The sequence below is a fragment of the Dermochelys coriacea genome, chromosome 4, assembly GCF_009764565.3.
Source record: "Dermochelys coriacea isolate rDerCor1 chromosome 4, rDerCor1.pri.v4, whole genome shotgun sequence".
NCBI lineage: Eukaryota > Metazoa > Chordata > Testudines > Dermochelyidae > Dermochelys > Dermochelys coriacea.
Window position 1 is genome coordinate 100,664,797 of NC_050071.1, and position 25,480 is coordinate 100,690,276.

The following is a 25,480-nucleotide window of genomic DNA, read 5'->3' on the forward strand; positions in this document are numbered from 1 at the left end:
AAATCCAGACATTGTGCTTTGAAAATTCATTCCTCTATGTTAATCATAGAAATGTAGGGCTGGAAGGGTCCTCAAGAGGTCATTTATTTCTAGTCCATATGCCATCACTGAGGCAGAATTAAGTATATCTGCATGATCTACAGTTGCCAACCGTCCAGGATTGTCCTGGAGTCTCCAGAAATCAAAGATTAATCTCTAATGAAAGATTACGTCATATGATGAATCCTCCAGGAATATTTTCAACCAAAACAGGCAACCGTAAGATCATATCTGGCAGATGTTTGTCTAACCTGTTCTTAAAAACCTTCTAGTGACTAGGATCCCAGAACCTCTCAGGTAACCTGTGCCAGTGCTTAATTTTCCTTATAGTTGGAAAGTTTCTCATAATATCCAACATAAATCTCCCCTGCTGCAAACTAAGCCAATTACTTCTTTCCTTATCCTCAGTGGACATGGAGAACTTGACCATTATCCTCTTTATGACAACTTTTTACCCCCTCAAGACTTATGAACTCCTTCAGTTTTCTCCAAACTAAATATGCCCAATTTCTTCAACCTTTCCTCATGTCATGTTTTCTAAACCTCTTATTTTTGCTGCTCTCCTGTGAGCTCTCCAATTTGACTATATCTTTTTTAAAGTGTGGCACCCAAAACTGAACACAGTACTCCATCCAAGGCCTCATCAGTGCTAAACAGAGCAGAACAATTACCTCCTGAACTGCATACGATACTCTTACTAATACACTCAAAATATTTGCCTTTTTCTCAACTGTTTAACATTGCTGACTCATTCCATTTATGATCACTATAACCCCCAGTTCCTTCCAGGCAATATTACTAGTATGCCTAGTCAGTTATTTTTCATTTTGTATTTGTTCATTTGATTTTTCCTCCCTAAGTGCAGTACCTTGTGCTTGTCTTTATTGACTTTTATCTTGTTGATTTCAGACAAATTCTCCTATTTATTTAGGTCATTTTGAATTCTAATCCTGTGCTCCAAAGTGTTTGCAACCCCTTTTTATTGCTGCATTTCCCAAAATAGCTTTTGGAAAACCAAATACCATTATTTGTATTTTTACTTGGACTAAACTATTTCAGATGATAGAAACTCTCCTCTGTTCACTAAAGTGATCCCTATTTTTTTACTCTCAGGCACTAGAAGCCCAAAATATGTTAAGTGTTAGCATATAAATCACCTGGTCCAAGTGTCTCTAAAAAAAAATATTAATTTTCACTTACAATACTATCAAAAAATTTTTAAGGAAGCTTTGATTCTATGGCCAAGTTGTCTACCACTGGCAGACATCTCAAAGTGACAAACATTTAGGAAGAAATTAATTCCTGGCATACACCACTTTATTACAGCAATATCGGATCAATCGTATTTTTGGGGAAAAAAAAGTGTGACAAATTCCTTGGAGAATCCCTCAGAGAAAGTGCTTAAGGATTGAGATATACTGCTTTTTCTCACCAGCTCTCCTGGGTGACATAAAAATCTGGATATCAAAAGTACATGATCCCTCGATCTAATCTAATCCTTCCAGCCATTTTGCCCTCCTTGAACCAGGAAATATTTTTCAAAAACCTCAAATAAATGGTCAAATGTGTTGTTTTAGGAAATTTTATGCCTTAAAAATTAATCTTTGAGAAAACTAAACATTTTCCTCTCTGGTTTGTCTGAGGTGGAATTGGTCTACATTCTCAATACTATACAAAAAGAAAATATAATTGAGAGATTTCCCATTTTCCTTCTTAGCCTTTATGCCCGTGAAATAAAATAATAAGCATAGCCAGACACAGAGGTCATAATTCCAATAGAACCTTAGATAATTATCCCAGAATTCAGGTTTTTTGTAATTACTATAAAGTGGATTCTATCCTCCTTCGTGCTATATGTGTGACACAAAAAGATCAGAAGACACTGCATGACTCAGTCAAGAAATTGACTCATTCGACCTTTCTACACTGCACATATTTCAAGAATCTAGCCCTCTCTTTCCCATCAGACCTGGCCAACTTTGTTCTCATGTCCTCTAATTAAAACAGATATTTTGGCAATTCACATCACGTCTTTTGACATAAATTATCCTCTTGGGGTGTTCAGATCAAAGTGATTTTCCCAACAGGAAAAGAGGACATTACTTGGATATTGTCCTATCGAAAGCGTACTTAAGAAGAAACTTCTCTCCACATTTTTCAGTAACTGCACCAGCAGCAATTCGTAAGTAACAAAAACCAAGCCAAAAATTTCCTTGGTTTTATCTCTAGGTCTTATCCATTTGGAAATTATCTGAACTAATAATTCTCCAGTTCCAATGTCTAAAAATCAAATTTAGCCCTCTTCCAATATTTTTCCTCAAGAAGTATCCTCCCAATATCCACAGCTCTTATTCATTTTGGCATTATCTAGTGAGAAATACAGTAACCCTAAATGCTACAATTCCTTTTCCTGAAGAATTGGCATCAATTAATTTAATTTTCTGATAGTTCTTTCAAAGTACACAGCAATGCCACTGAAGCCCTGTTTCACAAGACTCCCAAAAGCATTTTCCCATTACACATGCCGAGTCACAACTGAATAATGTTGGCATATATGAACTTCCAGATAGGAACTAAGAACAAAAAATCTAAACCACAAGCACCAAAATTCTTGCATTCCTGGAGAAGCAAGGTCTGTCTACCAAGATAACATACACGCAGAGCAAGACAAACCTCAAAACGGACCGTCTCCGCCTCCAGAAGAAAGTGAGAGCTGAATCAGGATGAAACTATAGGACAAAGGTCTACCATCCAGTTTTCTCTGTTGTCACAGATGGTAAGTCTGACAGTCCAACGCAAGATTAACTACTATCTTAACTTTCTTAAATCTAACTTTTTGTGTAGTATTTTAAAATGGTTTATAACTATTTACTAATTTATCTTTCCTTCACCATTCATTATCCTGTTTCACTCGCATACAGATCCTACGGTCGCTCTTTAAAATGCTTCATCTAATTTTCTTAGAAAGATATATAATATATTGAGAATACTTATGATGAAGTGAAGAACTGGTTGGATTTTCACTGAAATGTATTTACTGTATTTTCAACTATAGTTCTCTGGCCAAAATTCAGTCAACTACTTATCCAAAAATGCAACTGAAATTTAAATTAGCTAGTTGAAGGAAATAAACGACTGATTGACTAAATTTAAGTTGTGGATTTATGACAGTGTGGGAAGATCAAATGATAATTACCAAAGCTTTATTATACTGTATCTGCTTTGGAATCTTAATAGACTCTCTCTCTCTCTCTCTCTCTCTCTCCCCACCTCCCCCTAGAAGAATACTTCAAGGCTTAAAATTCCATGCTTCTTAGTGAAAAGCTTGCTGAACCTTAACAGGTTTAGGCTAATAGAAATAAGAAGAAAGATTTAATTTAAAAAATACTTCTGATTTCATATTGTAATTATAATCAGAGATTGCATAGGTTTGTTACTACACTGACATTCAACACCTATGATTATTTTTTGCTGTTTTTAGACATTTTAGTTAAGTTGAGTCAAAATTTATTTAGTTCAAATTGGATGTAAACAATGTAGAAGGCATTATTCAACACAAAGCTATAATACTAGGGAGCTTAATTATATGAAAGTTAGTGTAAAACGATGACTCCAATAAAGGCAATGTTAACTTTGCCCATGAACAACAAAATGCTTTCCTGTGAGTTCCCTCCCTCTTCCCTCCACCACTGCACACACATGTGCACACTCTTGCTTTGTCACTCAACCTTGCTGATATCTGTGTTCTATACAGTTTAGATTTGACGCTTCCGTGGACTTGGATCATGTCTTATTGCATCTATGAAGTTATGTATACCTACAGTATTAAATATAAGCCAGATACAATGATAAAACAGTTTAGGAACATATGTATTAGGTAATAGTTAATTTCAGTCTTGATAAGAAGAAAACCTAACATTCAAGAACAAGAGGCGTGAGAGACTTTGCTTATACTACACAATCTATCTGCTACTAACAAATATAAGAATGGTGTGCAGATTTTTATAATGTGGGTATTGTCCACTACCAATAAGAACAATTAACAGTTTAAACTTAAACTAGACTGATTAATGCATATGCTATTTCAACCTTTCAGATGATGGTAAAGTCTGAATACATCTCATATCTTGAGATTGCTTGCTACTGCAAGAACTCATATATAATGTGTTTTTCCCTCATCTACTTTCTGAATAATGTATTATTGATTATCCCATACATCTATATCCTGTCTTCCTGTAAAAGTTGATCAAAATGCCAGCAAATATTGAGAATTTAATGGCAATGCCACTAAGTTTCTACATACATAAAGTACAATCAAGATTCATAGCATTATGAATTTTGAAGTATTTCTTATTTCAGTATTGTTCACATTTTAAATGTTACACCTGTGTATATCTAACATGTCATATAAATTTGTTTACCACTCTGCCAAATGGGACAAACTCCTGCAACTTCATATTGAATCACATCAGGTCTGCTATACTTGCATTGTGCTGTAGTATTGTGGAGAGGCTGGGGTGGGGAGAAAGGAGAGATGGGGATGGATGGAACATTAGGGAAAGGGAAAACTTTCAAGGACAAACTCAAAAAGGCTTTAATTTTAAGGTAGCTCTGTGATAAATGAAGTGGGGGGAGCCGTTTTATGGACACCCACCCAGCCAGTTAGCTATAAAGTCCCTCTTGGTGGCTGCTTGCTTTACCTGTAAAGTGTTAAAAAATCCCCAGGTAAAGAAAAGGGAGTGGGCACCTGACCAAAAGAACCAATGGAAAGGCAAGAACTTTCTAAAATGGGAAAAATGCTTTCCCTTTGTCTCTCCCTTGTTTTCTCTGGGCTGCAGGAACATGGAGCAGCAATGCTATAAGCAGGAATGCAGTGTAAGGTTTGAACCCAGTATGAAAAATTATATTCCATAGCTAGAAGGAATCATTGGGACAGCGAATGTTTAGACAGACGCAATCAGGTTTATTTCTTTATTTTGACTGGTGGAGCTCCTCTGTGCTAACCCCAGATGCTTTTGTTTGCTTGTAACCTTCAAGCTGTACCCCCAAGAAAGCTATTTTGGTGCTTAGGTTTTGCTGCTTTAAAATCTAGCAAAAGCCTAAGTTCCAAATGTATTTCCTTTTCTTTTTGTTTTTAATAAAATTTACCTTTTTTAAGAACAGAATTGTATTTTTGGTGTCCTAAGAGGTTTGTGCACATGTTGTTTAATTAGCTGGTGGCAACAGATAATTTCCTTTATTTTCTTTCTCAGCTCTACCCCGGAGGGCACCCCACAAGGAGGAACTCCCAAGTGCAGCTTCCTGGGTTCAAGTACATTTGGGTGGTGGCAGCGTTTACCAAGCCAAAGTCAGAGAAAAGCTGTAACCTTGGGAGTGTAATACAAGCCTGGAGTGGCAAGTATTAATTTTTAAAATCCTTGTGGGCCCCCCACCTTCTGCACTCAAAGTGCCAGAGTGGGGATTCAGCCTTGACAAGCTCTCTTCTTACTTATACTGTTTTAAAGATTAGTTGTAATTGCACAGGAGCCTAGTGGGCTGCCAAGAGACAAAAAACCTTTAGTTTTTTTAGGTTTTGGGGTTTTTTTTTTTTTTAAATAGTGGTGGGAAGGGAGTAGGGAGTGGAGGGAAGTCATGGAAAGCAATATTCAAAATCCTTCTGTTTTCTCCTCCTACCCTTTATTGCTCTCTCCCCGCTTTCTCTGAAAGGACTCCTCTTCCATCTATACTCGAAGAAGAATGCATGATCAAAAGTGAAACAGGTTATGCATAAAGCAGGCAGCAAGAAGATCTTCATATTGGATTTCAATATTTAGGAAGGCTCCGAGTGCAGAATTATTTACACATGTGACCGTCAATACTAAACCATGAGCTTGAAGGGAGTGCATAACCACAGGAGGATTATATTAGACCACACACACGGAAAACCCTACGTAGAACAGATAGAACAAAGAGAATCAATTTTTTTGGCCAATGAATCTTGGCAGTGAATCTATAAAATATACATTTGTAAATCTATTCATTTAGATTTTCTTGTGCAAGTTTTGGCATCATTTAGAGGCCAGAGCCATGACTATTCCCATCATCTATTTTGTTCTATGATTGTTAGTATTTTTGCCACACCCCAAACCCAACTTTCTGAAGGAAAAATGGTTCCCTCCAGTTTAAAGCTTGCTTTGTTTATGAGGAGTTGCTAAGTAGGCCACGCTTTTCTTACTTATGAACGGCCAGGATTACAATGAATTAAAAAATATTTTATGCTACATTATTTTTACAAACAATGGGAGAAAATGAAAGTGTTTGAAAAGCTGCTCAGAAAACCAAAAATTTGAACTTTACAACTTGAAGTTTTCAGGTTTGGTAAACCTCTGTATGGATTTCTTTTCCCCTGGAGCTTCCCCCCACCCACTCTAATGGCAATCTCCTAGCGCTACTAAAGCTGATTCACAGTCACTTAGTTTAGTCAATGTTACCTTTTTCTGGTACTACTGTGATGAGCTGATGATTTTTCTGGTGATGCTGTCATGAGCTGACAGGTGAAATTCTCCAACATATATCCTGTTTGACAGGAGCAGTGAGCCTCAAAGACTTCTTGAGGAGAAAATATCCACATGGAATAAGAAGAGTACAATACTACAAGCTGTAGTAACTACATGTAAAGACTTCAAAATCTGGGAAGAGGTAACTTATTCCACTTTCTATATAATATTTCAAAGCTGGGCTGCTCTTTTATTATAAATTCTGTTTTAGCTGATTGTGCAAGAGGAAGTTTTCATATATTCTACCAAATACCTTGGATCTGCCATTGAATGAAAGCAACCTCTACAGTAAGTGTGTTATCACACAGGCACTTACTACGCAACGGACTTGCAGATACCACAAAAGATGCCCTGGCAATCAACCAGAGGGCTGTTTACAAGCATAAAGAAGCCCAAATGGGATCACACACTATGACTAAGCAAGCATCTAACTGAAAAGGCAAATTCCCTGGACTCGATTTTTATTGAATTTAGGGATGATCAGTGCAATCTTCTTGGCTATGTGAGTAAACAATATTGGCTTTTTAGGACTTGTCTACACTTAATCATAGAATCATAGACTTTAAGGTCAGAAGGGACCATTATGATAGTCTAGTCTGAAACTTCTGCATAACGCAGGCCACAGAATCTCACCCACTCACTCCTGTAACAAATCTCTAACCTATGTCTGAGCTACTGAAGTCCTCAAATTGTGGTTTAAAGACTTCAAGGTGCAGAGAATCCTCCAGCAAGTGACCTGGGTCCCACACTGCAGAGGAAGGTGAAAAACCCCCAGGGCCTCTGCCAGTCTGCCCTGGAGCAGATCTGAGATACAGGACTGCGACCCGAGCATTCTTTTATAGATCCGTGGAAGTCTATTGATAGCAGGTATTCCTTGGGTGAAGAATAGTGGCTTTGAAGTAAAACCTATTTTCTATGTATACACAGGTACTTAGTTGCATTCATCTGCATAAGATAATATCCTTTAATCAGTTCCTAGACAGTTTACTAAACTTCAAAGAGAAATACAGTCAATGATGTTATTAAACCCAAGTTTCATCTAAATGTTAATATTCCCTTTTGATCTCTGAATCAACAGAATATAGTAACAGACAGGAACCGTCTGGTTACATTAACCATCTCTAACAAGATATTGGTAAACACAGACAAACACAATCACTATTTTCTTCTAATTCTCCAACAGTACAAGTCTACATTTCAAAGCTCTAGTCTATTTATAAGGAATGGCTCTAATTTGTCTTTAAAAGGTAAAATTTGGGTCATTTAGCCTGCAAGTTGCTTACCCCTTTCTGACTCAGTGTCACACCATCATTGGAGGTTTTAAAAACAGATTGGACCTTAAAGTCTAAAACACTTGTCAGGGATGATCTAGGTTCACTTGGTCCTGTCTCAGCACAGGGGGTTGGACCTGATGACCTCTCGAGGTCCCTTCCAGCTCTATATTTCTCTGATTCTAAGAATTCCTGTGAAGTGTGACTGCAGATGCCAATGAATTCTTCAGTAATGGACACAAAACATATGCAAAGTAAGCTTGGCCAAATCTAGACCTTTCTGGATGGTCATCTGCATTTCCAGCCTTTTACATCTCGAAAAAGAAATGCAGATAAGCTGCATTTGCCTCATAAAAGACAGACACTACAGTTGATTCATCACCATGTGATAATCAGCTATTCGCTGAGTAAATGACTCCATGAACACAGAATTTCCTCTTCAACTTGTATCTTATCAGATTCCTTATCCTGAGGAGCGTATCAGAAACTCAGAGAGTTCAACCTTTTCACCAACTTCATACACCATTAAATAGATATGCAAAAAAAATTTTCAAAATCGTCAATGACACAATGAATTACATTATTTAGCCATGGCTAGATTCATCCAAAGTTAATCTGCAAGCTCCAGTCGGCCTCTTTTTATTAGGCGGTCCACTGTAGCCTTTGGCACTAGATTCTAAAATATTTAAAAGCTTGTTTCTTAACATCTCTCTTTCAATAATAAGGCAAGATTGAAACAAGGAGAGACCAAGAAGGTATATCCATATGTTTGTAATGCTCTCTCTTTGAAGAGTAGTTCTTTACATTGCCAGTATTGGTGTCTACACTGCAGCTGGGAGTGAGCTTCCCAGCCTAGGTAGACAGACTCTCACTAAAAATAGCAGTACGAACATTGTGGCTCGGGCTGCAGCTCAGGAAAGTTCACAGCACGAGCTGCAGCCTCAGCCCAAACATATTTTTAGCATGCTAGCTCAGGTCTGTCTTCCTGGGCTGTGCGGCTCACTCCCAGCTGCTGTGCAGCTCACTCCCAGCTGCTGTGCAGACACACCTTATGGGGTGTGTGTGAGAGACAAGAAACAAAAAAGAGATAAAGGAGAAGGAGGATGAACAAGAAAGAGTTGCTTCTATGACCATTCCAGCTGATAAAGAGAGGGACTGACAACTATAATCTGAAATATTCAGATGTATCAATACACATGTGCCTCAATAGTTTTACTGCTTTGAATGGTTCTGTGGCTCAGAAGGCATACCACCCAAATTTCTATGTTGAAATTGTTTGAGTATAATATGCTCCACCACCACCCGCCACCCACCAAAAAGTCAAAATTATGTTTTCCTAGAATTATATAGGTAGTAATAAAGACAGTGGAACAATTTACATTTACTGTGTAAAACGTGCACTGCTACTGATAACATGACAGAAGTTAAAACAAACACTGTTTCTGTAGTAATATCACAACATGAATGAGTTCTAGACAATATTGGAAAACTGATTTTCCCCTCAATATTTCTTTATCAAAGAACCAACATTGAAAATGGTTCCATTGTTCAAGCAAGTAGCAGCTGATCAATTTCCATTTTTAATACAAATAAGAAATCTTAATTTAATTGGAGATAACTCCTCAATTTTTATTGCAACAATTCACTTTACAGTGACTTCAAAACAAGGCTAGATTCCTGTATATATTAATGTTTTCAGTATTCTTTTGTCACCTTGCTTTGTGCAGATGTCAAAGCTATGCCTTTTGAAAGTTACTTTAGCTTTCATCCAAAACAAAAGAGACTCTTAAGCTAAAACCTGTCAGTATTACTTGAGTAATGAGATTCAACTGAGCTGTTAGTTCCTCTTCAACATAACCATTCCTCAGTGCAACAATTGCATTTACTGATTCAATATTAAAATATTTTGTTCTGTTTTTCCCTCCCCTGATTAAACAGCTTCTCACTTAATGCTTGTTTACAAATTAAAATAGCTTTTTATTCTTTTTAAAATACAGAAAAAGAGTTTATAGCAGTACAGATATTCTTATATGAACCATGCTTTGAAAGAGAGCAAAGGAGATAAAGCCATACAAGACTATGTTCCAAATAACATTAAGGCTCTGAAATCCATAAAAATAAATTCAGTTCAAACTGTTCAAGTGTTCCTCACTTACTGAGGGGATCTGACAATGTGTGGCACAACAAAAAAGGAAGGGATGGAATTTCAGTCCAACTTTGAAACTACTATGCTTTTGTGAGCTAGCCAACTCCATAACGTTTGTGACATTCTGTACCTTGGGGGAGCACCCTGTAACCCCTGTATTCCTCATTTATACAATATATAATTGTGATCTTACATATAAAGCATGCCTTGTAAGGTATCAGGGGAAAGGTTATGATCTGTTGAAAATCATTTCTCTCTATATACACACACACACACACACACACACCCATTAATGCATATGAAATTATGAGAATTGTGTTGTATGGTTGACACTAAAACATGCTGCAAGTTGGGGAATCAGCCAGATATTAGCTCCCCAGAGGGAAGAGCAAGGTATGTAACCAACACCCACGCAGGGTGTCAACCAACCCATCAACCATCATTGTCCAGCAAGGAAGCTACAATGCTGTGACTCATCTGCATGAGGCCACACCAAGGGAATTTGCTCAACCTTGCCTGGAGACTCAGCAATGCTCACCCAGACATGCCTGGACTTGTGTTTTCCAAGCACATGGACTGAAGGTATAAAACAGACACCGTGGCCACATGCTGGGTTGTTCTCCTTCACCCATCTACACTGCAAGCAACAAGGACACTCTGAAGACTCCAACTGAGCGGACTGGCCCAGATTTCAAGTGTGAAATCTGTGTACTATGAACTGCAATATCCAGAGGGCTGGGGGTGAGAAAAATTCCTTAATATAGATGTTTCCCAGTTTAATAGGATTGGGAGTTTAGACTACATGCTTATATTTTCTTTTGGTAACTTACTCTGACTTTTTGCCTATCACTTAAAATCCACCTTTTATAGTCAATACATTTGTTTTACTGTTTATCTTTACTAGTGAGTTTGTATGAAGTGTAAAAAGAAAAGGAGTACTTGTGGCACCTTAGAGACTAACAAATTTATTAGAGCATAAGCTTTCGTGAGCTACAGCTCACTTCATCGGATGCATCCGATGAAGTGAGCTGTAGCTCACGAAAGCTTATGCTCTAATAAATTTGTTAGTCTCTATTCATCGGATGCATCCGATGAAGTGAGCTGTAGCTCACGAAAGCTTATGCTCTAATAAATTTGTTAGTCTCTAAGGTGCCACAAGTACTCCTTTTCTTTTTGCGAATACAGACTAACACGGCTGCTACTCTGAAACCTGTATGAAGTGTGTAGCAAATGTGCTCAGGTTTGCAAAGGCTGGTGTATATCCACTTTCCATTGATGAAGTGGTGAACCAATTAATAAATTTGCACTGCTCATCTTGAGCAGTGCAAGACAGTGTATTCCTGGGGTACAGTGCTGGGAGCTGGGGGAGATTGGGCTGGTGCCTTTCTCCATGTGATTCATGAGTGGCTCTGGGAGCATTCGTGCAATCTAGCTGAGTGTGGGACTCCACATGCGGTTGTGCTGAGTGATAACAGCACATGGAGGGGGTTGCTGCTGGTCACTAACAAGGCTGGAAAGAGTTAAAGGGGCACAGTGGTCCCACAGTCCCAGGCTGCATCTCGGGGGAATCCTTCACAATGTTATTTGAGCGTAGTTTACAGTTATAATAAAAAGATGTACAATAATTACCTATACTGTTTCTCTAGATGTTCACAGAGCCCTGCAGTTCCATTTGTTCTCCTTGAAAATGTTTCAGATAGATGAGAGAACCTAAAGGAGGAAAATCACACAATAAAAAAGGGAATGGTTGAAAAAACTGGACATAGGACCGTACCCACAACTAGCATGTAAAACTAACAGGTACTGTGGGCAAGTCTCAAAATACAGCTATAGAATAAATTTAGTTCAATGCGAAATGTACTTAGTTTTCATCCCATGACAGCTGGTGTTGGAAAAGTGTTTTAAAAGAGCCAAGGTCAGGATTTTGGCATTTACATTATCAAAGGAATCTTTCTCTTAAAAGAGAGAGCGCGCGCGAGAGAAGGTCATCAGGACCACCAGTGTTCTCCCATGTTGTCTTTTAGAATCCACTGGCTCATATGCCCATGCTGATGCTGTTCAGAGAAGCGTCAACAGAAGCCTTCAGCAGTTACTATCACTGGTCTCCTATGGTACACGTTCTTTGGCTACCTTAGAAAGTGATACATGGCTTTAAACAGAGCTCCGCTAGAATAATGTATTAAGTCACGTACTTGGGTACTTGCCTTGAAATGGCCTACGACAGCATTTCTCAAATGCGTCCACTGTGGCCGAATGTGGCCACCAAGGGCTTTTCTTGAGGCCACAGCCTCCCGAGCTGTGATTGGGTGGGAGGCAAAGCAGTGGCTCCTCCCTCTCCCTGGTGCTCCCGGATGCATGGCCTTGGTGATGGTTGCTGGGGCCGCTAGAAGGGACTGGGCCCTGCCCACTTCTGGAGACACAATGCGGGAGCAGCAGGCAGCCAGTGAGTTCCCCACCTTCCCAGGTGCGGTGAGGCTCATGCCACTGGGCTCCAGCTGCGTGGCAGCAGGCCCCATCCTCCGGACATGGGGCTTCAGGCTCCGGCCTCCCCCACCCACCAACCCCCATTGCCCCTGGCCTCGCTGCCTCTCCCGATCTCCCATCCAGGGCTTAATTTGTCCCCAGGCTTGCAGGGCTGTGTAAGTCTGCTGTGAAAAGTAGTACTTGTGTTTCTTAATATCACTTTTCACAACAGACATACTAGCTAGCAATAAATAAATTACAATGATTTGGATGTGTATGTGCATATTTGTTTGTTTTTCCTAAAGCTAATTAAGGATTTTCGGGGAAAGAGTGAGAGTGGCCACAAGCAAGAGTTGGTGGCCACACTCCGAGGCCACCAAATAATTTGTCCTGAGAACCTCTGGCCTAGGAGCACGATGCTTCAGTTCTGGGCTAACTAACTGTCAGACATACTGGAGGATTCAAAAAAGTGTTTTAGGTGGTTCTGCAGGACCCAAGAACACTAAGCAACAATTGTGAACCTGGTCTTTTCCCTTTCCCTAACCATGCACGAGGAAAGACCATTAAAAGATCACAGTCTAGGCATACCTTTAAATCACTGGGGAGAAAACAACATATGTAGTAACAAATTGCATTGATGGTATACAGAGCAAAAAGCAGGAGGAGGAAATTACAATGAGGGGAGTAACAGGGCCTGAATCCAATTTGGGTCAGCATCCATAGCACGGTTACTCCTCAAGAGATAAGACACACCTGAAAGGGGACCAGAGAAAGCTCAGCATCACCTTGACATAGATGTACTAAAGGTACAGTGGAGACCTTTTTGAGTCTCAGTGCACATACACATTAAACACATTTGATTGTGTTTAAATATGATTAAATAACCCACTAGGGTTTAAAACCAAGACAAACTGACATAGGGCTGAATATGGCTTTCCTTATCTATGCTGATCTCAAAGTCATGGCCACTGGAATAAAAGACATTCCCCTCAGGCTCCAGTCCGAGTCCAAACATCTACACAGAAATTTGATAGCCCCATATCCTGAGGCCTGCAACCCATCATCTGACCTAGGCTAGCTGCAGGCATTTAATTGCTGTGTAGACATACCCTAAGGAATTTACAGAAAAATGCATAAATAAATGAGGTGCTCCCATGTTGACAAACATTGGTTCAAAATAAAACAGTCAGAAGCCCTGATGGTTCCCCAGCATTTCCTTATCAGATTAAAGTAAGTAAGGAACTGAACTCAGAATACAGTGGAACAGTCTAGCACCTCTTCAGGTTCTCCAGTGACTCATATCTTTGAAATCAAAGAGTTCTTGCCTAGTTAGCTAGTTGCCTAGCTCGAAGCAAAAGATCCAAGAGTTGAAAATAAGAGACTACTTTATTTGGAGAAGCTGTATTTCTTACTCTTCTGAGGCCTGCTATGAAGACAATTCAGTATGATACACAGTATCTGTAATCATAGAAATGTAGGACTGGAAGGGGACTCAATAGGTCATATAAAGGATAAGTGCAGGGTCCTGCACTTAGGATGGAAGAATCCAATGCACCGCTACAGACTAGGGACCGAATGGCTCGGCAGCAGTTCTGCGGAAAAGGACCTAGGGGTGACAGTGGACGAGAAGCTGGATATGAGTCAGCAGTGTGCCCTTGTTGCCAAGAAGGCCAATGGCATTTTGGGATGTATAAGTAGGGGCATAGCGAGCAGATCGAGGGACGTGATCGTTCCCCTCTATTCGACACTGGTGAGGCCTCATCTGGAGTACTGTGTCCAGTTTTGGGCCCCACACTACAAGAAGGATGTGGATAAATTGGAAAGAGTACAGCGAAGGGCAACAAAAATGATTAGGGGTCTAGAGCACATGACTTATGAGGAGAGGCTGAGGGAGCTGGGATTGTTTAGTCTGCAGAAGAGAAGAATGAGGGGGGATTTGATAGCTGCTTTCAACTACCTGAAAGGGGGTTTCAAAGAGGATGGCTCTAGACTGTTCTCAAATGGTAGCAGATGACAGAACGAGGAGTAATGGTCTCAAGTTGCAATGGGGGAGGTTTAGATTGGATATTAGGAAAAACTTTTTCACTAAGAGGGTGGTGAAACACTGGAATGCGTTACCTAGGGAGGTGGTAGAATCTCCTTCCTTAGAGGTTTTTAAGGTCAGGCTTGACAAAGCCCTGGCTAGGATGATTTAACTGGGACTTGGTCCTGCTTTGAGCAGGGGGTTGGACTAGATGACCTTCTGGGGTCCCTTCCAACCCTGATATTCTATGATTCTATGATCTACTCAGTCCCTTGCACTCAATGCAGGACTAAGGAATAACTAAGACCATTCCTTAGAGGTGTTTGTCTAATCTGTTCTTAAAAATCTACAGTGACAGAGATTCTACAACTTCCCTAGGCAATTTATTCCAGTGCTTAATCACCCTGACAGTTAGGAAGTTTTTCCTACTTTCCAGGCTAAACCTCCCTTGCTGCAGTTTAAGTCCATTGCTTCCTGTCCTATACTCAGAAGTTAAGAACAATTTTTTATCCTCCTCCTTGCAACAAACTTTTAGGTACTTGAAAACTATTATGTTCCCCTCTTAATCATCTCTTCTCCAGACTAAACAAACCCAATTTTTTCAATCTTTCCTCATGCTTCATGTTTTTTTAGATCTTGAATCATTTTTGTTGCTCTCCTCTGGACTTTCTCCAATTTGTTCACATCTTTGCTGAAATATAGCGTCCAGAACTGGTGCCTACTTTTAAATGAGCTGCATGTATGAGGAAAAGTACATTAATAATTAAGTTTCAATCTCATTTGAATTCAGATTTTCAAACTCGTACACAAAATACACACATTTTTGCACATGCCTGACTTGTGTGCATACACTGCCCGGTTCAAACACAAATTAGGATTTACCTGCACAGAATTTTAGGTGTTTATATAGCCCTCATCACCATAGTAGCTGAGTGCTTCACAACGATTAACAGATTTTATCTTCAACATCATAGTGAGGAAGGTATGCATTATCCTAATTTTACAGATGGAAAACTGAGGCACGGGGTAGCTTGAGTGACATGCCCAAAGTCATACAGGACATCTGTGGCTGAGCCAGGACCTGAATTCAGGTCTACTGAGTCCAAGTTTGGTATTTTCACCACAAGACCATCCTTCCTCCCAAAAGTGGAAAGAGCCAGACATGCCCAAAAGAGTGTATGCACAGGGTTTGATATGGGCTGCCTAATTTAATAAAAAAATATTTTAATCAAATTGCTATACATCTAATGTTAAATTATGGTGGGATTTTTTTAAAATGCTCAGCATTGATTTAACTCTGCTACCATTGGCGTCAATAGTAAAGCTCCCATTAAAGTCAAAGGAAGCAGAGTTAAACCACTGGCAAGCACTTTTAAAGAGATTACCCTTAAACTATTATCTGTATACAATATGAACACTTTCCGAAACCAGTTAAGAAATAAGTAACTGAATGATAGAGCTATAATTCCATGAAGGAGCTCTGAGCGACAGCAAACCATGAGAGCGAAGCTCAAATCTGGCTATGGAATTATAGCTCCATAATTAAAAATGGGCTTGTTTTCCATTTTACAGTATATTACACACACACACACACACACACACACACACACACACACACACTCGCTCCCCCCAGGATGTCCGTGCACTGCAGACAAGGACTGTCCACTGTCCTTTCCCTTGCTGTTGCCACTCCTGTCCTCTCAAAGGTCTGTTTTGGGGGTTGTTTTTTCAGAATAGCATTCCCTCCCACTCCAGTACCTTATCCTTAACAGTGTGGCTCTTGCCTCCCACTCCAACGAAAGCTTCATGGAGTGACTCATTGTGATTGCCTTTTCCCTGCCAGCTCTGACAATGATTTGGGGGGCAGGGAAAGGCAATTACCGGCAATTAGTTTAAATTTAGTTCACAGATGCAACATCAGATCTGTGAAATTGAAGATTTTGGAAGACAGGCTGCAGGATGCTTAATCCTGCAGTCCACGTATTACAGGACAGTTCTGCACAGTTAACAATGCCACAATTTTGTCCATGAATAAAAGTTCTGGTTCTCCTCTCCTTGCAGCTTCTTTATTCCAAGAACAACTCACTGGTCTATTTAGTCTGGTATCTTACCTCTAGCAATGATGTGCTTGACTGAAAGAACAGTGATTATTTTAAAATCCTATGTGAACATTTTGTGCTTATTATAGTTATTGAGTAACACTCGAGATTAATATAAGTGAAAATATCTAGCAAAATAAATTATGGTTTTACAGTTTATTTTTTGTGCATTTGACAGCACTTTGCATGTATTCACCTCTAGTTTCCCACTGTACAACGACTTATGGACTAGTTTTGCCAAGACTCAATTGAATAAAGTTACTCACGTGTTTGAGTAGTTCCATTGTCTTTATTTGACATTATCTGTAACTTTTGAACCTAGGCAGTGCAATTCTTATTCATGTGTGTCTAACTCTTGAAAAAATTTGTTTATTACCCTTCAGCGTCAATATTAAAAAAGAAAATTGATGTGACCCTAATAAAACTATAAACTTTCAGTTTGTACGTTGTTTTTTAAACGTCATTGTGCGGGAATGCAAAACTAAATGATGATAAACTATCCAGACAATTGCAAGAGAACAAAAAAAATGATTTAATTCTTAACAAATGCATTTTAAAGCCCCCCCCCCCCCCCGATGAATTATTTTCTTCATATGCCAAAGGGAGAACAAGTGTTCATGGAAACATCACGAGTCTGCAGTTTCTGCAGATGTTCTACTGTAACGGCTTTTTAGCTTAATAATCAGTATCTTTAACATATTAATGTTCATATAATGAAAAAAGTAACTAAAAACTTTATCCTTTGAGATAGATGAAGCACATATGATTCTAATCTGTTCTGGTCCCCATACTGTACCCATCACCATGGTATCCAATTGTCTAATAATATATCTTCTAGTCAAACTTGCAAGTCTTTGCATATAATTTTCTGAATTAAATCAAAAGGGGCAAAATCAAATTATATATTCTAGTAAATGTCACAGCTATTCATTGAAGCCCTGGGCTCTAGCTTACTTGAAAGTGCTCTCTGTATGGCAAAGAAGCTTCATTTGAGTTAATTCTATTAATTTTCTAATGAAGCAGGCCATAAGATTTTAACTTGTTACAAAAATATAACCCTTCAATATAACAACACAACCTATTTTAGTTTTCTTTAAGCAAGATTAGGAATCAAACTGCAACAACATACATATGTAAGCAAGACTACATTTCCATCTTATGTACAAGAAAGTTAATTGTAGCAATGTGTAAATTGTATGTCAAAGAAAAAAAAAGATTAAAATATATTTGATTATGATATGCTGACAACTGGAAATACTGTTCCCCAAAAATGCTGCTCCCCCCAAAAAATATGCTTTCCCTAAGTTTAAAAGTAAACGCACAAGGTAAATCATAAGACTAACCAGTGGTTCAGTAAGTAGTTAAGATCCTGCTGTAATCCACACATTATCCACTTCCATAAAACACCAAGCAGAATTTTAAAATCCAACCTAAACTGTAATTATCAGTACTTAGATGTGGGCCCAGATCCTCAAAGGTATTTAGGTGCCTATCTACCTCTTTAGGAACCCAAGTCCACCTCTTGAGGCACCAATGACATTTTGAAAATCATCACACAGCAGCTGCCTACCCCGCTAGGCACCTAAGTTTTCGCAGGGTAGCATTTGCAAAGCTAGCGATGCTTTGATGCTACCCCACAGCTAACAGGCAGCTTTAAGCCCTATCTCAAGCTAGCTAGGGGAAATACCAGTCTTGCTAGTGGGGGCCCAATCCTGCTCTGAGCACACTTAAGACCTGACACCTCGCAGCAGGAGGGCCAGATACAGACCAACAATAGACGAAAGGGGAGCAGCACAGCACCTGTACAGAAGACAGGTGGGGGCACAGGGAAAGAGGGTGAGAGTGAGAGATGTGTTGACTATGAGCAGGAAAGAGAACAAGAGAAAAAAAACAGTTTCAGCTGATAGGGCATAGCTTACCAAGCACCTAAGACAGGTCAGCCATTTAACTATAAGAGAAAGTTTGTGGCTGAGGATTCCAAGAGGACAGAGGTACCTTCTCTGGGCCATCAGCTAGGTGCACTAGGTCAGCTATTTAGGCACCTAAGCCCCTCTCCTTAGTGTTTCACTCCCAACTATCTTAGGGGTCTCTCTAATGAGCTGCTGGCTTTGGAGGATCCCTTTCTTAGGCAGCCAACTCTCCTCATGCATTGTACAGGGAGCCGGGGCACCAAATTTAGGTTGAGGATTCCACTAAGTAGCAAGGATATGCCTACACTGCAAAAACATAGAAACAAAATAAATCAGAGCAGAAAATCTCAGAGCCCAGGTCTACAGACTTGGGCTTGTATTGCTTGTGCTATGGAGCTAAAAACAGCCATGCAGACATTCTGACTCAGGCTGGGAGTGGGCCATGAAGCCCATCTCCTTCCCAGGCTTCAGAGCACGAGGTGGAATGTCTACACAACTAATTTTAGCGCCATAGTATGACCTCAAGGTGGACTGACAGAAGGTTTATATAGTGCAAAGACTGCCTCCCATTCACTGGTAGCATAGTCAGGTCTCAAAGGTCAGCATTTTATTTGATCTAACACATCGAACAGATGTGATTTAGAGAAACAGAGCAGCATTTCTTGCAGCAACTACAAGGAGGTGGAAGTGTCTTTTGTTCCCCTGTCCAAATTGCCTATAGTGAGGAAGAGAAGTAGCATCTACTCATACAAGGAACTCTATGAAAAGCAGAGAAACTTATCCAAAGGACTGTAGGATGCAGTGTTAGAAGAAAAGCACAGTAATTTTGGGTGACAGGAGGCAAGAGAAGGAAAACCACTCATCTATATTAATTATGAATCTTCCAAGTTATTTTGAAATTAACAGCTTTTTTACCATCCATTGCAATGTGCCTTGCTATTTTAAAATAGAATATTCTTAGGGTATATTCCAATCTTGCCTGTCAGTGTTTGTCAGACAATGATGGTTAAGTGGAGGTCTATTCTCAGATCACACAAATGACAGCCCAGATCTTACGTTGCTCCATGTTACTTAGTGCTACTCCATGCCAATAGATCACTTCATCTGTGCAGAGACCCAGCGAAGTCTGCGGGAGTACACAAAGCAGAATCACTTCCAGGATTAGGGCCTATACATGCACGACAAAGAAACCAAATCCTATTCAAGAGTTGAAATACAGAACTGTGGTTATAAATATTATTTATGGGACAGTTTCTGAACTAGAATAATGGAATTACTAAAATGTGTTTTACAAGATATTACACAGAATGATAAATTAACTGACTTTTCTAAAGATGTAGACACTGCAGTTCCCTAGAACAAATAAGTGTCCGTAGTTTTACAACCAATCACACAAATACATATATGTATTTGGAATTATGTCCAAACTGAAACAATGTTATTGTTCCTATTTGTCACTTCAGATGGTGTTCTAAAATATATTTTAAAATTTGTGCTCCGAAATACTAGGTTAAAGTTTTTTTTTGGCAATCCACAATTGAAGATACAGTTTTAAAAATAATTTTCTGGTATAAATGTGTCATCAACTTGAAGCAGAGTTTTCCTTTAGAACCCAATTCTGTTCCCACTGAGTCAGTAGCAGAACTCCCACTCCAATATAATCATGCCACAGGATCTGATCCTGCAAACATTCACTCCCTTATGTGATAGGATAGCAGATAATCAATAACGGAACTACAATTTAACTACTTAAATGCCTAAAGTTAAGCAACTGTAAGTGTTTGCAAGATTGGAGCTACACTTTCTCTTTCAAACTACATTTATCTAGCAGTGATGAGCATTTTTCTATGAATATGTTCCCCTCACCTGTGCTACTGTTATGTCTCATCCTCACCCTAGTTCAAACTCTCTGCCAACGAACAAAAATTAAGAACTGTAATCCACATATTTCCTAGCAAAAAGAAAAGGAGTACTTGTGGCACCTTAGAGACTAACGAATTTATTAGAGCATAAGCTTTCATGAGCTACAGCTCACTTCATCGGATGAAGTGAGCTGTAGCTCACGAAAGCTTATGCTCTAATAAATTTGTTAGTCTCTAAGGTGCCACAAGTACTCCTTTTCTTTTTGCGAATACAGACTAACACGGCTGCTACTCTGAAACCTGTGATATTTCCTAGCAGTGCTACTTAAAGCAGGCTCAATAGTTTCTCTTTAAAAGAGTGTGGTGGTACTTAACATCATGTCAATAAAAATGCTCATCTCTCTTGCTTTCATTACAAAAAAGTAAATAAATAAAATAAAATCATCATTTGTTCAATGTGTGCTCCATTAAATCCCTTTCAATTACACATTTCAAGATTCATCCTTGGGGACTTTAAACCACCACCACCACCACCACCACTCTACCAACATTACAAATATTGAACAACAACAACAGAGAGAACTAAAGCCTCAGCATAGGCCACCCATGGGTTTCAGTAGGTCTCCTAGCTTGCTGCCCAGCAGTGCATGCATCTACTGTTGGATAATGTCATTCTGTACCAAAAAAAAAAAACAACCTCACCTTTGTTCCTTTGTGTTTGTAACACCTTACATCCAATAAAGTGACTTGTTTCAAGTTTGTTTAACAAAAAAAAAAAAACACAACAGAGATCGACTTCAATGAACTTCAAGAAAATACTCTGGCACACATAGGCTAAAGACAAAGAAAATATAATTCTCATACAAATGCTAGTAATAATCCAATTTTGTGGTGGAACATGTAAGAAGTTCACAAAACAGTACAATAAAGATTTTAAACGTATCAGAAGCCAAAATACTGCCAGTTCTGGTTGCTTTTGTACAAAAACTTATTTTGAGGCACAAATTTCTGTAGACACTGGAAAAAAAACAATAGAATTCCCCCAGAGTAGGAAAGGGAAAGGCCAATAATGGAACTATAATGGCAACTTTTGTTGATTTTAAATTCTGAGAATACCAGAAGTCATCAGAGGTGAGATTGAACATTATAGTATGAAGACCTATTTTTCTTGATCTTATTCCTCATACCCAAAATAAGAGCACTCATGGAAAGAATCTTCAAGAAAAGGAACTGGAGGTATTGTTTCCAGCAAGATTAAGCAATTGCCCACCATAACAGCGCTTTTGTTTTCTTGAACAATTAAATCCTGATCCTTGCAAACACTTAGAACATGTCTACACAGGAAAGTTATTATACTAGTATATAGTAAGATGAAATTTAAACTGATATAGTGATACCACTATAATTCCAATGTGGACACTCTTATTCTGGAATAAGGATGATTTTTTTGTTGTTTAATTTGTGTCATTTTGGAAGTGGTTTAACTAAACCAAAAAAAGCCTCTCTTATCCCATAATAAGCATGTCCACATGGGGAGTTATATCAGTATAACTTGTGAAAACTTTCACATGTAGACAGGCCCTTAAATACCAAGTAGACTGACTTCAACGGGAGTAGTGACATGCTTATTTTTATGAGTGTTTGGCAGGATCTGGGCCTACATCTAAAGTAAGCAGAAAATTTAAATTCAGAGCAGGTCTTGAATGAGGACACATAGTAACTTTTATTTTTAAAAGTAATAATTAAAGAATAGTATGTCTTTCCATTTTTTGGAAACTCAGTTGTTGCCTTATTCTGTTCTACATATATGTCAAAAGATTCTAATTTTACCCTTAATGCAGTTTGTTATGATATTGCAAGGGGTGTATTTAAAAAAAAAAACTAGAAAAAAGGAATAATATTTGAAAAACTATTATGTTCTCTTTTCAGAGTAGCAGCTGTGTTAGTCTGTATCCGCAAAAAGAACAGGAGTACCTGTGGCACCTTAGAGACTAACAAATTTATTAGAGCATAAGCTTTCATGGGCTACAGCCCACTTAATTGGATGCATAGAATGGAACATATAGTAAGGATATACACACACACACACACACAGAAGGTGGAAGTTGCTATACAAACTGTAAGAGGCTAATTAATTAAGATGAGCAATTATCAGCAGGAGAAAAAAAACTTTTGTAGTGATAATCAACATGGCCTATTTAGACAGTTGACAAGAAGGTGTGAGGCTACTTAACATGGGGAAATAGATTCAATATGTGTAATGACCCAGCCACTCCCAGTCTCTATTCAAACCCAAGTTAATGGTATCTAATTTGCATATTAATTCATATTAATCATCTGTTCTCTGTATTTTATTTTATTTAAATATTAAATAACCCACCCAGATTAGTAAAGACACAGGCAATCATTCCTAAATCTGATTTTTTTGTCCCCGGGATCACATGTGCAATGCTCGAGAGCGGTATGTGACAAAAACCCCTATCTCAAACCACTGTTTTCTTTAATCTTTCAGCATGGGCTTCAACTCCCATCAGTCATCATTCGCTATTAATGACTTCAGTGGTGTGCGCTAGATTAGGCTCCCCAGACCAGATTTCTGGCTCGACTACCAATGGGGCAGCAGGCTGGTACTGCGTGTCAGGAGTGAGACACCCCGCTGTTCACGTCGGACTCCCGCTCCCGCCGCCCACACACACAAAGTTGGGTCACCTTTTGCACGAGTATCAACCCCACGCGACACTGACGCAAGTTTAGTTTAGTTCAGTTCTCTTCTCTCTCCGTCCCCAGGAGCTGCCCGGGACAGGGGCCGCCCGCTCCTCTGTACAGCGCCGAAGTCCAGCAGAGCGGCAGGATCGCTTCCCCCCCCCCCCTCGAAGCGCCCCCTCCCTGCAGCCTCTGCCCAGCCACACCACCCATCAACCCGACTCTTCCCCTTCTCACCTCTCAGGGCCCGGGGGGGTGTCACTGGGAGGGCCCGGCCCCTTCCCTCCCTGTCTCGTAGTGCCCGCTGTGCCAGGGGAAGGGAGACTGCAGTCACCGGGCAGCCCCCTCCCGGGCCACCTCTGCTGCAGGGCTTCCCGGCTCCGAGCCCCGAACTAATCCCCCAGGGATCCGGTCCTCCCCTCCCCTCAGGGCGGCTTCACCCAAGCGGATGAAGGGGACCGCAACGAGGGGAGGGGCCCTCAGCCACGCCCTCCGACCCACCGCCAACTCCGCCTCCTCACTCGCGGGAGGGGAAGACCAGCTCCTCCGACCGCCGCCCGCGCGCCAGCTGACAGTTCACTTCCGCACGCCTGAGGGGGAGGGAATTAGAGTCGCCGGCCGATGGGGTGGAGCTATGCAAATTTAGGGGCGGTGTGGCACCCGCGCAAGGGAGTGGGCGGGGTTGAGGCACGTCGCCTCGGGAGAGAACGCTGCGTTAGGCTTTCTTCCCGCCAGGGTTAGGGATGGATGCCCTGGGATCGATTTCAGAGTAGCAGCCCTGTGCGTCTGTATTCGCAGAAGGAACAGGAGGACTTGTGGCACCTTAGAGACTAACAAATTTATTTGAGCATAAGCTTCAGCTCACTTCGGATGCAGGGCACCAAGGATAGAGCCATGCTCTCCTCCGCAGAGCTGAGGATTCCCTCGGGCTGGCAGATGGGATGTGGGGGCGCTGCCACTCTTTCAGGATATTTATTTGTTCAGTTCGGTACTAAACTACAGGAAGGCCATGTCTGCACTGCGACTAGGGGGTGTGATTCCCCAGCTGGGGCAGGCATGCTCAGCTAGCTCCATGAGAGCTAGCACTAGTATAAATAGTAGCATAACTGCAGTAGCACAGGCAGTGGCAGCAGGGCATGACTTATCTGTGCTGAGTAGGTATCCACGGGGTTCAAGCATGTTTGTAACACTCATTGAGGTAGTGCAAGTATGTGACTCGTCATACTCCTATCTCACAGTGTAGGAGTAGCCAAAAAGAGGGCCCCACCAATTCTCCAGCTGCACTTGGCAAGCAATCTTTATGAATATAAACATGAATGTATAAACAGACCCATCATTTACCCCAAATTAAATCAAATAAGCTAGTGATAATGTAAGTAAAACAAAAATCAACCTCCCTGCACAATCCCCACTAGAGTCACACACCATCATGCCTAATATCTATCTCCTCATAGGCAAAGGAGAAAAGCTGGGCTTTGCAGCATACTCTGAAGGCTACAAAGCGCCTGCTACTGAGTCATGCAAAACCTTATCAATGTCCTCAGGCCCATGAATGCAGAATAACTTCTCAAATGAATGGACTGTGTGACAGTCAGATGGGCTATCTATTGATACAAGAATGTATGAGTTCACCTTTAAAGTTTTGCCTCACAGCACAAGTTTTATGATGTTGGAGTGTGGATTCTTTTCAGCTATCTGTTGGATATAGATGTGAAAGCCTTTATAGAATGCTATTGGCATCATTGGGGCACTAGGAAGGTGGCAAGAATGCTAGAGATTTTCCTCTTCTTGTTTGCATGCTTTTAAGGTTTTGTGTGGTGGGATAAGTCCTGATATAAGCTTAGCTGTAACTAAATGTAGTTTTTGTTATTAATAATTTACTTTAAGTATGTGACTTCATATCACAAGCTTAAATGCTTAATTGGATTGGGACCAGAATTCTCATTGCTTTTCAGGATCAAGTCCTTAATGAACTACAAAATGATAGTGTTGGTCACCATTACACCTGGACAAATAATAGACTTTTTGGTTCAATGGTAATTAAAAATATATTTATATTTAGTTTCAGTTAATCAAAAAGTGGAAAAAATCTCCAAAATGAAATGTTTAACTTAAATTTTGAGCATTTTTTAACTTTTTAATTTTTTTAAAATTAAAGGAAGTGTTTTTAAATTAACAAGTCAGCAAAATTGGTACCGATTCATGAAACGTTAAGGTGTTCCTGAATCTGCATTTTTCACAGAAAAAGGTTTAGGTCAAAAATTTAGGCGCTCTAGTCAACATTCCCCATTCAGTTTATATCCTTTAATTAGCTGTGAAACAGTGGAGTTTAGATACAATTCTTCATTAGCTAGATGCTTCCCAGGGAATGGGATCTGAAGGATACAGTCCTGATCCTGCAAACACTTCTGCGCATGCTTAACCATTT

General features: G+C 39.9%; 1 protein-coding gene across 4 annotated transcripts in view; it reads right to left on the reverse strand.

Moving 5' to 3' along the window:
• The window catches only part of KLHL5 (kelch like family member 5), an 89,908-nt gene extending 66,281 nt beyond the window's left edge, over nucleotides 1–23,627 (reverse strand). Inside the window, exons 1-2 of one of the 4 annotated variants that reach the window (XM_043513956.1) lie at nucleotides 23,554–23,627; nucleotides 11,622–11,702 (exon numbers count right to left, since the gene is read on the reverse strand). The gene's annotated coding sequence lies outside the window, so the exon portion shown is untranslated. Of the gene's footprint in view, nucleotides 1–11,621; nucleotides 11,703–23,289 lie in introns of those variants that run through there. The other 3 variants (XM_038400222.2, XM_038400223.2, XM_038400225.2) reach the window with 3 other exon arrangements.
• Nucleotides 23,628–25,480: the final 1,853 nt, after the last annotated feature.